General features: G+C 29.1%; 1 long non-coding RNA gene across 2 annotated transcripts in view; it reads right to left on the bottom strand.

Moving 5' to 3' along the window:
• Nucleotides 1-3,984: 3,984 nt before the first annotated feature.
• The window catches only part of LOC119573049, a 47,698-nt gene continuing 41,061 nt past the window's right edge, over nucleotides 3,985-10,621 (bottom strand). Inside the window, exon 3 of one of the 2 annotated variants that reach the window (XR_005228757.1) lies at nucleotides 3,985-4,136. This is a non-coding gene — a long non-coding RNA (uncharacterized LOC119573049). The remainder of the gene's footprint in view (nucleotides 4,137-10,621) is intronic. The other variant, XR_005228758.1, reaches the window with a different exon arrangement.

Below are 10,621 nucleotides of genomic sequence, written 5' to 3'. Positions count from 1 at the left end.
AAACCCAAACCCCCTTCCTCTTTGGGAAAAAATTATACCGTTTTAAACCCCGAGGTGCCCCAATCCTTTAAAAAGATAGATAGATAATGATGTGGATATGCGTAGATCATTTCGGGAGGATTAGCATTCTTAGGAGATAAAAATATTATATAGGTGAATGGTTAAAAGGACATATGTGGATTTTTGTGTCGAGAATGTTTTGTTATTATTTGTTATTATTATTGTCGTTATTATTATTATTTTATTAATATTAGTATTTTTTTTATTTTATTATTATATTTTTACTGTTGTTACTGTTGTATGTAGCAATATTTGTGTTCGAGAGTCATTTTCAGTAATAAGACATTTCCCTACGATTTCGTTTTCCCGATCTCCAGCTGAGAGAGAACGGGAATGGAAGCGGATTGTTTGATTAGGAAGTGGTTTAACATATGATTAAGTAATGATTTGTATATATATATATATGTGTATATATATATATATTATATATATTTATATAAAATTTATATATTATATATTAAAATTTATATTTGTGTGGCGTGTGGTGTGTGTTATGTATGTATGTGTTTAGTATTTGTTTTTGTTTGTTGTTGGTTTTATGTATGTTTTATGTTGTATGTTGTAGTTTTTGTAGTGTGGTGTGGTGTGTGTGTTTGTGTTGTGTTTGGTTTTTGTTGTTGCTATGGCTGTGTATATTTTATTACGAGTACATGTACGTTTGTATCTATTTTATTACGCTGTATGTTTTCCGTATTTTTGTATGGATGTGTTTGATTAATATATGTTATTATATATATATATATAAATAAAAATATATATATTATATAATATAATATAATTTTATTATATTATATATATATTTTTTTATAATATATTTTATATATATATATTATATATATTTATTATTTTAAAATTATATTTATATCTTATATATTATTTATTTAATATTTAATTATTTTATTATCATATATTATATATATTATTTATTTTAATATATATATAGTTATATAAATTATATAATATATATATATATATAATAATAGTGTAATTATATTGTGTGTGTAGATATGTAAATATCTATGGTGCGCGCGGACGCCGCGCGCGCGCGCGCGTGTGTGTGTGTGTGGGTGTGTGTGTTGTGTGTGTGTTGTGTGGTGTGTGTGTGTGTGTGTGTGGTGTGTGTGTGTGTTGTGTGTGTGTGTGTGTGTGTGTGTGCGCGCGCACGTATGTATACGTATGTATGTATGTATAAACGTATGTATACAAATGTATTTATGTACAGAAATATATGTATGTGTGTGTATATATGTGTATCTTAATTGTATATACGCATGCACCCATGCATGTTTGTATATATATATGTATATATGCATGTATATATAGGCACATATGTACGTAGGTATAAACCTAGGTGGATGGGAAGAAAATAGAGACAAACAGACAGACAGACAGACAACGAGGGATAAAGAGAGGGAAACAGACCCACAGAAGACCCTCGAGCAATACCGGAGCCAACATAATGGTCAGGTGACGCATCTGGCAACAGCTGAGACGCCATTGTCAAACCTGGAAATGAAGGCGCGGATTAAGTGGTTTTGGATATCCAGGTCGCGCAGCCGTGATCGAATGCTAATCGAGGGTTATGTTACGGCGTCCCAATCGTTGCTTCGCCTCTATCTGATCCATTATTTTTTATCTCTATATTTGTCTGGTTATTTTTATTTTTTTTTTTTTTTTCTCTTGAAGTTGTCGAATGATTTTTGTAAAAATTGTGTGTAATCTTTTGTGTTGAAGTTGTGTCTTTTTCTCTCTCTCTGGTATTTATTTTTAATCTCTTATGTTGATTTTTTTTCTGTTGTTTTTTTGTGATCTGTGCTTCTAATATTTCTGGTTTTGAAGTTAGTAGTTGATTAACGTAATAGGGAAAAGAGTGTGTAGGTGGAGCAGGGACAAATCAATACGGAGATACATGACACGGTTGTTTGTTGTGTTTTTGGATTACAAAAAAAAAAAATAATAACGAAAAAAAAAAAAAAAAAAAAAAATAAAATACAAAAAAAAAAAAAAAAAAAAAAAAAAGAAAAAAAAAAAACAAAAAAAAGAAAAAATAACATAAAAAAAAAATAAAAAAACACCAGATAGGTAAGCAGAAAAAGAAGAAAAATAATCAGTTGCAACGATATGAAAAAAAAAGATAATAAAAAGATAAAAATAAAAGGAAAGAAAACGGATCTGAGGGTAAGACTGCTCAAAACCCGATATTGCTACGTAATGGAATCCTACCTTTTCTACGAATGTCTTTGCAGTGTGATGAAGGGCGGAGGAGAGGTGGCAGAGGCGGAAGATAAGAAAGAGGAAGAGATAAAGAAAGGAAAAGGCTTTAAGGTTTAAAAGAGGATAATTGATACGTTGGTTATCGTTTTTGTTGTTATTTTTAAATGGTTCAGATAAAGGAGGGAGAGATGAAGGAAAGGAGGCGAGTGAGGGAGAGAGAGAGAGAGAGGGAGAGAGAAGGGAGAGAAGAGGAGAGGGAGTAGGGATAGGGCAGGGAGTGAAGTTATTAGGGTGCTAGGTGAGCTGGAGGAGATAGTATATAGAGAACTCAGAGAGAGAGAGAGAGAGAGGAGAAGAGAGAGAGAGAGAGAGATAGGATAGAGAGATAGGAGAAGATAGAGAGCGGGATAGAAGCAGGGAGGGGGATATGGGAATGAAGCGTAGCGAAGTCGAGATATAGAGAGCAGAAGAGGATCGAGAGAGAGAGAGAAGGAAAGGAAAGAGATAGAGAGAGGAGAGAGGAGATTAGATGAGATAGAGATAGAGGCAGAAAGAGAGAGAAGAGAGTGTCGAGCAGTAGGTAAGAGAGAGGAGAGCGGATGGGGGGGGTGGGGGCGAAAGAGTGGTTAGAGTACGTTTATTTATTAAAAATCTACAGACTAGAAAAATTCATAGACCCCTCAATTAAAAAGAGTTTACGAAAAAAATAAATAACATGAACCAAAACACCGAACCGGGCACACCGACGCGGCATGGCAAAATTGGCAATCCCGGGTAGACGGTATTACTTAAAATATTTGAAACTCACCTTCACGATACGAACACGATATCCTGAATCAACAACTAAAGAAAAAAAAAAAAAAAAAAAGTTGGAGAGACAGAGATACAAAGAAAGAAAAGAGACAGAGAACAAAAAGTGAAGATACAGAAAAAGAAATGGTTTTAGTGGAAAGAGAAACGGGCAGGATATCGAGAAGGAGACCTGAAAAACCAATCGCGACAACTCTGGCCTTTGGCTGCTGCTCGCGTCTTTTGCGATTCTCGGACGATCAGCTGCTTTGTTGGCGAATTCGCTCGCAAGGCAAGTACGGTAGAGTATTATGATTGTTATTATTATGATTATTATCATTGTCATTATCAGTATTATTATTATTACTATCAATTTTATTATTATTATCATTATTATTGTTGTTGTTGTTTTGTTTTTATCATTATTATTATTATTATTATTATTATTATTATTATTATTATTATTATTATTATTATATACTGTATTGTAATGATAAATGGATGTATAATAAGAGTATTGATGATATAGGAATATGCTTTAACATAATGGCATGATTTACAAGAAGAATAGAGAAATAGGAATAGTAATGATGGTTAATGAATATCGTAAATTATTTTTGATTGTTGTTGACAGTAATAATAAAGACCTATATAGTAATAGTAATGATGGTTATCGAAAAAGGTACAATAGTTCATTATTAAAATTACACACTTAACAGTAACTATAAAGAAATGTACAGTAATAACCATGATGGTTACAGTTGTTTTAGAGAATAGAACCGTTGCTGTCAACAGTAATCATCAGAAATAAAATTACGTTTGTAATGATCATTCTGTAACTATAATTATGAATGAGAGGATTTAACAAGGTTATAATTAAGCTCAGTGTTTATAAAGTGGCATTTAATGGTTTGTGAGAGTTCGTATGTAATCAAAAATATTTGTAGATTATTTTGGTTTAACCTTTCAAAAAAAAAATCTTACTTGAAGTTTAGCGTTCTTGTAAAAGCTACGGGATACAGATATACCACGGCTCCCTGGCCTGAATTCAAGTAACAATCAGACAATCGAACCTGGAACAGACAAAGAAGAAAAAAATAAACATAAATCGTTGACTTCAAATGTATTGTGACATTACAGACTTTACAAACGACAAAGTATTGACGTAGAAACGGAAACAAGAGAGACCACCTTTTCAAGACAACGGGAGTCTGATCAATGGGTCTTAAAAGCATTTAACAAGTTTAAGCACCTTTCGTTCGCACTTTGACTACAAGGTCACGTGACCCGCATAAAATGGGCATCTGTGCATGTTCTCGGTCACTCCTAAGTGTGTGTTGGTGGTGTGTGTGTGTGTGTGGCGTGCCTTGATCCGCTGGTGCAAGTAAGTGTGGATTGTTATGAGTAACTTTTCTTGTGGCTGTGTAATTATTTCTGGGGGATGTTTTTGAAGATTTGAGTGGTATGGGACAGATATTTTTGTTTTTGTTTTCGTTTTGTCTTTTTGTTTGCCTGTCTGCTTGTCAGTCTGTGTCTACCTGCTTCGTCTCTCTCTCTCTCTCTCTCTCTCTCTCTCTCTCCCTCTCTCTCCCTCTCTCCTCTCCCCTCCTCCCCCTCTCTCTCTCCCTCTCTCCCTCCTCTCTCTCTCCCTCTCTCTCTCTCTCTCTCTCTCCTCTCTCTCTCGTCTCTCTCTCCCTCTCTCTCCTCTCCTCTTTTCTCTCTCCTCTCTCTCTCTCTCTCTCTCTCCTCTCTCCCCTCTCTCTCTCCTCTCTCCTCCCTCCTCTCTCCCCATCCTCTCTTTCTCTCATATCCTACCCCTCTTCTCTTCTCTTCCTCATCTCTTATTCTTCATTCCTTATCTCTCTCTCACTCGCAGTTCATCTCTTATATCTCCCCATCTCTCAGCCATTTCGACATTCCACCTTCCAAATCCATTTCATCCAACTGGCTAGCCATGTCGAAGTGGAGTATCCGCGCTGGGGGGTCAGTAATCGGGCTAGGGGGAGTTAATCGCGGCTAGGGAGGGAGTAATCGCGGCGGGGGGGGAGTAATCGCGGCTGGGGGGGGGGGGGGAGACCTATTTCTGGCCCGGAGTTTTAATGACTTCCTAAGGAAAGTTTTACACGCTTGATTCGGCGTTAGTGAGTGCGGTTGAAAACCCAGACACAGAAATTATATAAATCATATGTATGTATGACGTATATGTTTGCATGTTTATATATATATATATATTATATATATTAATATATATATATATATTTTATATATATATATATATATATATATAATGTATATACTGCCGCGATGGTCCAGTGGTTTGAGCACTGGACTCCGACCCTCGTGGTCCCGAGTTCAATTCCCCGTCGCGGCAGTCGTAAAAATGCCTGCGCTTTGACTGCTGGCTCGAGGCAAGAAAACGACATATCTCCTTGAGAAGTCAAACGCATGTGTCGTAATGGAAGTCACCGCCGTAGCACAAACCGCGGTTGATTAAGGCCCAAAACGCATGAACTCTCAGAATGAATTGTCTCTTTTTTTCTTTTTTTTTTTTTTTTTTTCTTTTTTTTTTTCCCCCTCCCTCCTTTTCCCTTTTTCCCTTTTTTCCCTTTTTTCCTTTTCCCTTTCCCTTTTTTCCCTTCTCTCCTTTTTTTTCCCCCCTCCCTTTTTTTTTTTTTCCCCCCTTCCCCCCCCTTTTTTTTTTTTTTTTTTTTTTTTTCCCCTTTTCTTTTTTTTTTCTCTTTTTTTTTTTTTTTTATTTTTTCTCTTTTTTTTTTCTTTTTTCTTTTTTCTTTATATTTTTTCCATTTTTTAATATTTTTATTATTATTTCTTTTAAAATGGATTAAATTTTTAAATTTATAATCAAAAAATTTCAAATTTAACCTTCCGGGAAAAAAATTTTTATGGGTACAGGGGAAAAAAAAAAAAAACCCCTTTTGGGGGGTAACCCCGGGGGGGGGGAACCTATTTTTTTTAAACTTTTAAAAAATTTTAATTTTTTCCTTATATCTAAAAAAAAAATTTTAAAAAATTTATATTTTTAAAATATATTTTTTTTTTTATAATTAATATATATTATATATATATATAATATATTATATTTATATATATATAAAAATTTAATTTTATTATTTTTTCCCGTTTCCCTTTTTTTACATGGTGTGTGGTGGGGTTTTTTTCCCTCGGGGAAAAAAAAACCTCCTTTTTTTCCCCTCACAAAAAAAATCTTTTAAATAAAAGGGGTTTTTAAGGGAAGCCCCCCCCGGTCAAAACCTTTTGTTTAGAACCCCAATCACAATCATATAAAATTAGAATAATTTAAAATATTTCCTCATAATCTATTTAAAAAAAAAAAAAAAAAAAAAAGAAAAAAAAAAAAAATTTATATATTATTTTTTTTTTGGGTTTTTTTTTTTTGGGGGGGTTTTGTTTTTTTTTTTTTTTTTTTATATATTTTTAATTAAAAATTTTTTTAAAATTATAATTTATTTTAATTTTTTAAAATTATTATTCCCAGTATTATATTATCTCTATTTTTAAATTATTATATAATATTATTATAAAAAATTTTAAAAAATTATATTTTATTTTTTTTTATTTATAAAAATTTAAAAATTATTATATTTATGTTTTGGTCTTTTTTTTTTTTTTTTTTTTTTTTAAATTTAAAATTATATAATATATTATATTTTATATATTAAATAAATATATTTTTTTTTAAAATTTAATGGTACATTGAAAAATTATTTTTTTTAAAAAATTTTTTAAAAAAAATAAATTTATTAAATTTTTATAAAAAATTTTATAAATTTATATAATTTTTATTTTTTTATATTATTCTTATTATTATATATTATATTATTTTATTATTTTTTTTAAAATTTTTTTTCTTGAATATATTTTTTTATAAAAATTATTTTATTTTAAATTATATATATTATATATTAATAGTTTTATATATAAATATATATATTTTTTTAAAAATAATATAAAATTTATTTTATATATATAAAATAATATCCGTAATGGGTTTGCCACTAGGGTAAATTGTGCCCAAAGGGTTATCAATACGTAAAAAATCCTAACAAATATTATTGGTTTCTTTTTTTCGTTAAAAAGGCTTGTGGAACCTTCGAAAAGTTTGCAAATAAAGTGAATTCTTCACGGGGGTTTTTTGTATACTTTTTCCTCTTCTCTCTCTCTCTCTTCCTCTCTCTCTCTCTCTCTCTTTTTATAATAAATTTATAATTTTATTTTTTTTTATATATATATATATATATTATATATATATATTAAATATAAAAAAAAAAAAAAAAATATTATACATTAATTTATATAATTAATTAAAATTTAAAAAATTATTTTAATAAAAAAAAAAAAAAAAAGCATTGTAACAGGGATTAAAAATTTTAAATTTTTAAAAAAAAGGCCAAGGAATTTTTAAACCCCCCCCCCCTAATTATAATTCAAAATCAAATGGGGTTAAAAAAAAAAAATACGGAATAAAATCAATTTATTTTTATATATTTAAAAATAATTATCCCTTCCTTATAAAAATTAAAAAAAAAAAAAAAAAAAAAAAAAAAAAAAATATATAATTATAATTTTAAAAAATTAAAATTAAAAATAATATATAATTATATATATAATATAAAAATAATAATAAAAATAATAAAAAATAAAACAAAAAAAAAAAAAAAAAAGAAAATAATTATTATTTATAATATAATATATATTTTTTTTTTTTTTTTTTTTTTTTTTTAAAAAAAAAATTTTTTTTTTTTCCTTTTTTAAAAACCCAAAAAACCAGACAGATTAGCGTCGCCCCCATTTTCCTCAAACCTTTTTTCGCCTCTCTGTGTGAGTGGGAGGAAGTAACACAAATCAATTCATACGGATACAACAGTTATACTGCTTCACTTTTCAAAAATTGGCCCCTTGAATTTCGGGGAAACAGATTTTTAAAAAGCCGGGCCCGAAAGAGATGAGGGGAGGGGCAACGGACTTCGCGAAAAAAAAAAAAGTTTAATGACAACCCTGCCCTTTCTCCCCCCCCCCCCCCCCCACCACCCCACGCCCATGGAATTGTGAACTTTAAAAACAACCTAATGATAAATTTTTTTCATTGATTTTGGTATAAGTTTCTTTTTTAAAAAGAAAAAAAGGTTCTTTTTTTACAATTTTTTAACCAAATTTTTTAAATTCGAACAAATTTGACACGTGTGTGTGTTGTGTGTGTGTGTGGTGTGTGTGTGGTGTGTGTGGGGGTGTGTGTGTGTGTTTGTGTGGTGTGTGTGTGTGTGTTGTGTGGAATGAATATGCTATAAAATTTATATATATATATATAATAATATATATATATATATATATATTATAGAATAAAAATTTTTATTATATATATATATTTAAAAAATATATTATATATAAAAAATATATAAATATTATATATAAAAATATTTTTAATTAATAAATAAAATATATATATAAAATTATAATAAAATAATAATATAATTAATATATTATACATTTAATATATAATAAATTATAATAAAAATATATATATTAATTATATATATATTTTTATTATATATATATACTATATAAAATATTATATAAATTTTATAATATATTGCAATAATTTTTTTTTTATTTTAAGACATATGTATTATTAACACTATAATGTGTGTCCAGTTTATTTTTTCAAAGTATGAACAAAACTGCACACACACACAAAAAAGTCTCGAAAATCAATACAGAAAAAGAAACAGAAATAACAACAAAAGCCACAAATAATTTAAAAAATTTAAAAATATCAAATTAAAATTAATTAATAAAAATAAAGAATAATAATTTAAAAATAATAATAAAAAAAAAAAGAAAAGAAAAAAAAAAAAAAATAAAAAAAAATGAAGACCCCCCCCCCAAAAAAAAAAAAAAAAAAAAAAAAAAAAAAAAAAAAAACGATGGCGCGCGCGGGCCAACGAAAGCGTCATTGTGGGTTCGTCGGCGCTTCGGATTTCGTGCATTATTGTCGAATTGGAAGCGACATCCGAAGCCTCTCGGCGTCGCCGGGGAGGGAGCCTCGGCTGCCCCCGCCCCCCTCGGCCGTTTTTCTCGTTTCTTCGCTGTTTTTTTTTCTAACTTTTGTGTTCCGTTTTTTTTTTCTTTATGTATATATATACATATATATATATATATATATATATATATATATATATATATATATATATGTATATATATATATATATATATATATATATATATATGTATATGTATATATATACATATACATATATACATACATTGCTTTATCATGTTTCCTGTTCCACGGTTTTCCCCTCTCCTCCTCTTTCTCCATTATTTATAGTTTGCTTTTTATTTCATTTTCTTTTTTATTTCTTAAAGTTCATTCCTTTACTTCATTTATTTTCTTAAAATCAATCATGGTAATAGAAATGATAATGATAATGATAGTCATGATAACTACAACAATAATGATCATATTAACAATAGTGCTAATAATATTGCTAATAAAGGTAATGATAATAATAATAGTAATAATAAGAATTATAATAGAATAATAATGATAATTATATTAGTTTATTTTACAATTATCATATTGTCATTCTTATCCTCATCATTCCAGTCTACATCATCGATCACATATTACAATCACCAATATCATTAACCACTATGACCTTTATTGACCCCCCCCCCCCCCCGTAAAAAAAAAAGAGAAAAAAATGCTCAATGAAAATGCCCGATTAATCCCCTTAAATCCAAACGGGATGCAGTTGATGGTAGGATTACTTGTCGGTATTTTTAGGAAGGGAAAATTACCTGGGATTCGATTTTTTTTTCTATCGTATTTTCTTTATTTTGTTTTTTTTTTCCTTTTTATGATTATGTAATATATATATATATATATATATATATATATATATATATATATATATATATATATATATATATAAATGTAATGTATGTATTTATATGTATAATTTCTTAATACTTATCTTGAGAAACAAAAGAAGAACTCAAGCTCGGAAAGTATGAATGAGCAGCAGGATTCCAGACGTAAACGAGTCACTAGGAAAACATGTCTGCTCTTACGTCATCCGTTTGAGGAAAAGGGATCGCGGAGAAACTGCAGTTCGTTGAATCTTCATTTCGTATCATGCAATAACTCTTCTTCAGATTCTTATAAATGATGCAATATCTTTTTTCTGTTAAAGTTATTTTTTACGACGTTTGTGATATATTTTATATATATATAATATTATATATATATATATATATATATATATATTATATATATATATATATATATATATATATATGTATATTTTTGGTGTACACAAATATACACACATGTTATGTAATGTATATATATCGGTATGTCTATGTTTGTATGTGTTTGTTTGATTATGGACAAACAGGATTTCAAGGCCTTTAAGAATAGGAAAGAATTGTCTGCTGCTCTTGCGTTGCATAAGTGTGGGCAGTGAACCCACTTTTCGTTCAAATGAGTAACTTCGCTGACCCCTTTGGGTTTCCT

This window comes from Penaeus monodon, chromosome 5 (genome assembly GCF_015228065.2).
Source record: "Penaeus monodon isolate SGIC_2016 chromosome 5, NSTDA_Pmon_1, whole genome shotgun sequence".
Classification (NCBI taxonomy): Eukaryota; Metazoa; Arthropoda; class Malacostraca; order Decapoda; family Penaeidae; genus Penaeus; species Penaeus monodon.
Note: the sequence above shows the minus strand (reverse complement) of the source record. Positions and strands in the feature narration are given on the sequence as shown.